The following is a 7,866-nucleotide window of genomic DNA, read 5'->3' on the forward strand; positions in this document are numbered from 1 at the left end:
CGACAACAAATAACAACTAGACAAAACTTAACATGTGTTAAACATGTATCCTATGTAATTACCATGTAACATGTCAGTTACCATAGTAACCGAACTCTGCTACCAAGGATTTGATCCAGCGGGCCAAAGGAAATTCAGTCTCATATAAACAACTCTACACCATGATACTCACCATAATTTATAAATCCAACACTAGGCCCATAAATGACTGAGACATGAATTGACCAACTGAATCATATGACCTAATTAATCAGAAACACTTTAGAACATTTAATTAAGTCAGTATCATAGGCAATGGATTAACACCTTAGATGCGGCGCAAATATCCCTCCCCAGCGCTGCGCTGTCCATTGGAACTAGTGCTGAATGGACGTCCAATGGACGTGTGCAGCACTGGGGAGGTAGTTCTGCCGTCGGCCAACGCCCCGACGCAGCACTTAAGAGGTTAACTAATGGTAACTCAAGGAAATAAACAAGACCAGCTTGTCATTTCAAAAATCTATTTTATTAACTTTATTATAGAGCAAAAAGCATTTTAAAGCATAAATTCTTTTATTAGCAATTTTTATTAAGCAAAATTATTTATTAGAAAGGCACATTTGACTGTCAGCTCAAACCAAAATCAGCATGAGAAGTGCTCAAACATTTAGGAAAATTCCCTAAACCCTATTTCCCTAACTTTAACTAATAAAAACTTTAAGGGAAAAAGTAAAGTTTCAAATGAATCTTACGTGAGACGAAAGTCCGACAGAATCTCTGGAGCACAGGAACGAGCCAGCAGTGCTCTTTCCAAGGGGGCAATTTTTTATACCTTTTACCTATCTAAAACTAACTAAAAGAATACAAGTATTCGAGCGACACGAAGCATGATTGGACAAGAAATTTCGTCCGATGAAGTCATTTGCCTTTCACATAGCAAAAACCAAGTTTTCTTCAAGAGCGGCATTGTTCATAGACTAAGAGTGTCACAGGCTCTTCTGTGACTTGCAACATTAGGTAAAGTTATCCGTTGCTTCCTCCGTCCAAGCTTTTCCGCCGCTGCACATCCTGTCCTTGACCATGAAAGCTTTGTCAAAAGTACATTCATTACTTCCACACAGCCTTGCTTTTACGAGCGACTTTCAAAGAATTATTGCAGAAAATATTTTCCTTTTCAAACGCTGCTGTGCAAGGCCCAACTTTGACAGGACTTCGGACATCCATTTTAGAAATAGGCCACAGGCCGCTTTTAGCATGACTCTAGTATGCAAGGAAACACAAGACAATAATTAATTCAGGAAATGATAATTATTCTGTTACCCACCCCCTTTGCTAATATTAACCCATTAGTCTATGTTACCTAGCTTTGCATACAAAAGACAAACATATTACAGGCACATGAAAAGACACGACATAAGCGAAAGCACATTTAAAAGAATGCACATGCTATTGTTTGAATCAGCTGCAAATTAATGTTGGACAAAACGAAATACAAAGTAAATGTATTATTTAAAACAGAATGACAAACATGACAAGAGCACAAATAATGAAACCCGCGTGTTTGTGTAAGTGCACATTATTCTAGGTTAAGTCAGTACAAAAACATGCAACACTCATTAGTAAATTAAAAATTATGGGAGCTTTAATTCAGCGTGCTTTAATTCAAAACTTATTCTAAAAGTCCACTTCATCAGTTGTAACGTATAAAGTGTATATATACAACTGTGTTTATTTGTGCTCTGCCCCGTCATTTGACATGTATATGAGTTTGACCTTTGGATATATAGGATATGTGAATAACAATTGGGAACATCAGGGTAACTAGTTGTACCTTGAATGAGAATAAATGTTGAATTGGTGCAATCCAATCAAATGCCATGATAGAGAGATTAAAAAAACGAAGGTACCCCACTCAAATTTTGCAACAAGCTAAAGAAAGATGTGACAGTAAAAATCGCAATGAACTCCTGAAAATTCAACCAATACAATCATAAAATCGAATTGTAATCACTTCAAAATACTCTACCATGAGCCAACAATACAAGAATATTATCTTAAAATATTGGCCTGTACTGTTAGCTGAACCGGATTTCAATGGCATTTATGTACAACCACTGATATAAGCCTACACTAGAGGCTCCAGTTAAAAATAAATTATTAACATAACCAGACATGGAACAAATGAACATCACCTTCAAAGGCCTGCAACCATGTCAGAATTGCAGTAATTGTAACAATGGGATGCGTGGATCAAGTATGAGTCTTCCAATGAAAGGCAACAATATCAAATTAAGAGTGAATGCTACTTGTAACACCATTAAGGTTATATATATGATTAAGTACCCATGCGGCTGGTGTTATGTTGGAAAAACCATGAGGAAAATTAGAATCCAGATATTGGAACATAAAACCAATATTCTAACGAAAAATTCCAAATCAACAATAGCAGCTCACTTCATGGACAAGGGACACAGCGTAGCACAACTAAAATTCTTAGTGCTCGAAACTGTGGAAATAAGAGAAGGAATTGACAACAACAATAGACTCTTACAGAGAGAGAACTTTTGGATCCTTTTTTTAAACACAATGCATCCTAATGAACTGAACGATAGGATGGAATTCCTATGTTACTTATAACTTTGAGCAGTATTTGACTAATGTTCATTTTTGTTATTGTTAAAATTTAATCAGGATTGGCATTATATGTGCCCCTTTTTACCTACAGAATGTCAATCCTTGTTTACATGCCACCTGAACCTTTTCATTTTTCATCTAAGTGTATCCACACTAGACTTAAGTGGTCTCATGACTAGCTCATCTCTGTGATATATCTGTTCTTTTACGAACACATGTTTCTCATTCAAACACCTACAACCACATTAAGTTGTTGTATGACCCGTTTATTTCGTTTATATTCACACTTTTGTTCTTATTTTCCACATTTTACTTCAATGTCTCTAAACTTCATTGAGTTACACTAGATATACGCTGCTTATTCACTCTTACAAGATGGCCGCCAAGTTGGCGCGGTCACGTGACCATGTTACTTTTTTTTCACTCGCGTTTCAAAGGTTTCACCGCGAATAGCTAACATGTTCACTTTTCCTACACCGCGTTCTCAACTGCATCACTGGAATTGAGAATCTTCAGTTGAAACCCGCGTTTTAAGTAAGTTTGTTTACTGTACCTGTTTTCGGTACGAAACACTTTATAACACATTCAGATTGATCTATAATGGTCAACACCCACTCCGTCCACAGACACGCCATCGAACTCTGGAACCTCCTAGACGCCACAGCCCCTGACGTTGCCTTCCTCACGGAGACCTGGATGAACGCCTCTTCAGCCCCCGACATCGCCATCGCCATCCCAGAGGGCTACAAGATCGTCCGGAGGGACCGCAACGCCAACCAGATGGGAGGAGGCATCGCCATCATCCACAGGAACACCATCCGTCTCACGACCAGCACCGACAACACCCTGACCAGCGCCGAACACCTGCATTTCCAGATCCACACCAACCCGAACACCACCCTCAGAGGCACCCTGATCTACTGACCTCCGGGACCACGCACACAATTCAGCGAGGACATCGCCGACTTCGTCAGCCCGCATGCCCTCCCCTCCGCTGACTACATCCTCCTGGGGGACCTCAACTTCCATCTGGAGAACAACAACGACCGCAACACCAGCACCCTGCTCGACAACCTCGCCAATCTTGGACTCAAGCAGCTGGTGTCCACCCCCACCCACCTCGCCGGACACACACTCGACGCAGTCTTCTCCTCCAGCACAGACATCGACTTCAGCCACGCCACAGAGCTTCAATGGACGGACCACAGCTGCGTCCACTTCACCTTCAAGAGAACGACGACCCACCACCACCAGCAACAGGCCGCCCGCAGAAGCTGGAACAAGATCACAGCAGACCAGCTCGCCACCTCCCTGAGCCAGCACCCTCCTGCCAGCTCAGCGAACCCCAGCCAGGCCGCAGACAACCTCACGAAGTGGATCAGCAACTGCGCGGACAAGCTCGCCCCGCTGAGGACCCCGCCCAGCAGACCCGGCAGCAAGAAAGCCCCGTGGTTCACCGACGAACTCAAGAGCTCCAAGAAGAACTGCCGAGCCCTCGAGAAAGTCTGGAGAAGGGAACCTACACCGGACAACAGGACCACCCTCAAACTGGCCACTCGGAAGCACCACCAGCTGATCCGCGCCGCCAAGAAAACTGCATTCAAGGACCGGCTGGACAACAACGCACACAACAGCAAGGAACTCTTCAACATCGTGAAAGAGCTATCCAACCCCGGCGCAGGAAACAACGACATCACCCCATCGCAAGACCTCTGCGACTCCCTCGCTTCTTACTTCCACAACAAGATCGCGGACATACACAACAGCTTCAACAACCAACCAACGCACACCATGACCGAACAACCACCCCCCACCACCACACTCCACGCCTGGACCTCGATCAGCACCGAAGACACCATCCGCACGATGAACTCCATCCACTCCGGATCACCGACCGACCCCTGCCCTCACCACGTCTTCAACAAGGCCGACGCTGTCATCGCACCCCACCTGCGAGACATCATCAACACATCCTTCGACACCGCCACCTTCCCTGAGAGCTGGAAGCACGCCGAACTCAGCGCTCTACTCAAGAAACCAACAGCGGACCCCACCGAACTCAAGAACTACCGCCCCATCTCGCTCCTCCCGTTTCCAGCCAAAGTCATCGAGAAGACCATCAACAAGCAGATGGCCGCCTTCCTCGAGACGAATGGATCCCTCGACCCCTCACAGTCCGGCTTCCGAGCCAATCACAGCACCGAGACCGCCCTCATCACCGCCACCGATGACATCCGAGCCCTGATGGACAACGGAGAAAGAGGGGCCCTCATCCTCCAAGACCTCTCCGCGGCATTCGACACTGTCTGCCACCGCACCCTAGTACAGCGCCTCAGCAACGTCGGAATCCAGGACAAGGCGCTAGAATGGATCATCTCCTTCCTCGACGGAAGAACACAGAGAGTCCGCCTACCACCGTACAAGTCAGAGGCCTCCGAAGTCATCTGCGGCGTCCCTCAAGGATCCTCTCTGAGCCCCACCCTCTTCAACGTCTACATGAGCCCCCTCGCGGCAATCGCACGCCAACACAACCTCAGCATAATCTCCTACGCCGACGACACCCAGCTGATCCTCTCCCTGACCAACAACCCCGCCACCGCCAGAGCCAACCTGCACGAAGGGATGAAAGAGGTAGCCGAGTGGATGACGACCAGCCGCCTGAAACTGAACTCTGACAAGACGGAGGTCCTCATCCTGGGCTCTTCACCCTCCGCCTGGGACGACTCCTGGTGGCCTCCCGCCCTGGGCACCGCACCCAAACCGACAGACCATGCACGCAACCTGGGCTTCATCCTGGACTCCTCCCTCTCCATGACCAGGCAAGTCAACAACGTCTCCTCGGCGTGCTTCAACATCCTACGCATGCTACGGAAGATCTTCTGGTGGATCCCCACCGAGACCAGGAAGACCGTCACCCAGGCCCTCGTCACTAGCCGACTGGACTACGGCAACGCCCTCTACGCCGGTACCATCGCCAAGCTCCAGAAGAGACTCCAGCGGATCCAGAACGCCTCAGCCAGACTCATCCTCGACATCCCACGAACCAGCCACATCTCCGGACATCTGAGAGACCTTCACTGGCTCCCCGTCAACAAAAGAATCACCTTCCGCCTCCTCACCCACGCACACAAAGCCCTACACGACCAAGGCCCGAGCTACCTCAACAGCCGGATCAACTTCTACGCTCCCAAACGCCACCTCCGATCAGCCAACCACGCCCTCGCCGCCGTCCCCCGCATCCGAAGAGCAACTACAGGAGGAAGGTCCTTCTCCTACCTGGCCGCCAAGACCTGGAACTCCCTCCCGACCGACCTGCGCCTGACCCAAGACCACCTCTCCTTCAGGAAGAAGCTGAAGACCTGGCTGTTCGAGCAGTAGCGGCACCCCCCTCCCCCAAGCGCCTTGAGACCCTACGGGTATGTAGCGCGCTCTATAAGTGTCATTGATTGATTGATTGATTGAACTTCTTATTACAGACTTGCTTGAACGGTAGCAGCCTACAACAAGTCTGCTGTTTGCGGATTCACCTGGTCACTGTTTTGGAGACGCGAGTTTGCGCTTTATTAAGTAAGTGTATCACGCTACACAACGGGTTTTGCTTTCTCCTAGCTGGAATATCCTTACCATCAATTCACTTAGTTGCATTTATCTTTAGGAATGCTTCCATGACTTCATGGCCGTAAGTAATAACTGGTTTACAGTAAGCATTAATTTGCACGCACACCGGACAGTTTAGTACTTTTCTCTTTTTCTATCGGCTTACCAATCACAGATTTTCTTTTGTGTGAGTTTGAGTTGTGAACATGGTTTACGTTATTGATTGAGATTGGGTTACATGCTTCCAATTCCACCAGTCTATCCTTCACAGGTATTCTAAAAGCAGATTTTAGAATGTGGGCGATTTGTTACTCATTGCAACATTTTGTTATCCCTTGGGTTGTAATAGTGCCACTACTAGTCACGTGTGAATTTAATCGTATAGATTTGAGGCCCATCACAGGAATGATTTACATACATTTGATGAACAATGCACCTGCATGTTATGATATTTAAATACATAATGCATTAGGTTGAACATTTCATAATGATGTTAGATATGTTTTTGATTATAAGCCCATATCATTGGTTTCATTTACCGATGGGACCCCTGAAGAAGGGCACTTAGTTGCCCAAAATGCATCGGAATATTTTGTGTTGAATAATATTTTTGGGATTATGAAAATTGAGATTTCTGAGATAATCTATCAGATTTAAAAGAAGAATAAAGGATATAAATACATACAATAAAAGCTTTACTTTTCAACCTAATCCTTTTTTGGATTGATGCAATCACATATTTCTAACAATATATGCCCCCACGGGCTTGATGGCTGTGCACTGAGGGACATCCCCTAATTAGGAGATGCATCCTGGTTTTATATATTCAACACTTCAAAGGATTGGAGGGTGATACCTCAGGAGCACGCAACAAAACAGTTAATTTTGGAACAATCCGGCTGTGCGTGACATATTTAATTTTGTTTTCGTATAAATACTTTACACATTGCCTCTAAGTAAAGCCTGACTGCTTTTTGTGCCAAGCTACAAAGGCTTAAGCACAGTCGAATTTACTGACTTTTTGTGGTTCACTCTGCCAGGGAATAAGAGTTTGGCATGACCAGGGCTTATGCCTCAGTCAACCAACAACTCAATTTCTCAAATTGTTGTTCGACAATGTAACTCAGGACTTGAGTTTGTGCAATCCCATACAGTGAATTGTGTTACAAAAAATCCCTGATAAATATTTTGACACTAAAGGTGTCTTTTTACATTCTTCCTGGTTTTCCATTGGCTGTTTTCTCCCTTTTCTAAATTGAAGTGCCCTATCTTCCATTTTTTTCTCACGGTGGAGGTGGAGCTGTGCAACTTCGACACACTCCGCAAGGTGGAGTTTCTGAAACTCTGCAAGCAGAAGGGTCTGTAGGCAGACAGGAGGAATACCAAACTGGATCTACAAGTAGCTCTTACAGCCTTTGAGGAGGTGCAGGGGTGGCAGTCCACCTCAGGATATGAGGATGGTGACAACAATGAAAAGATAGGAGCACTATCAGAGATGAGGATGCCCAGAATGGAGCAGGGACCAGTGTGTCTGCCATGGCCTGGTCCCATAGGACCTGAAGGACAGGAATGTACAGAAGGGCTCCAGCTGCAGGTGGCCAAGATGACGCTGGAAGCAGAGGAGAAGAAGCCTGACGCTTGGCCAGAGAGAGACTG

Source organism: Lissotriton vulgaris, chromosome 1_1, assembly GCF_964263255.1.
Source record: "Lissotriton vulgaris chromosome 1_1, aLisVul1.2, whole genome shotgun sequence".
Classification (NCBI taxonomy): Eukaryota; Metazoa; Chordata; class Amphibia; order Caudata; family Salamandridae; genus Lissotriton; species Lissotriton vulgaris.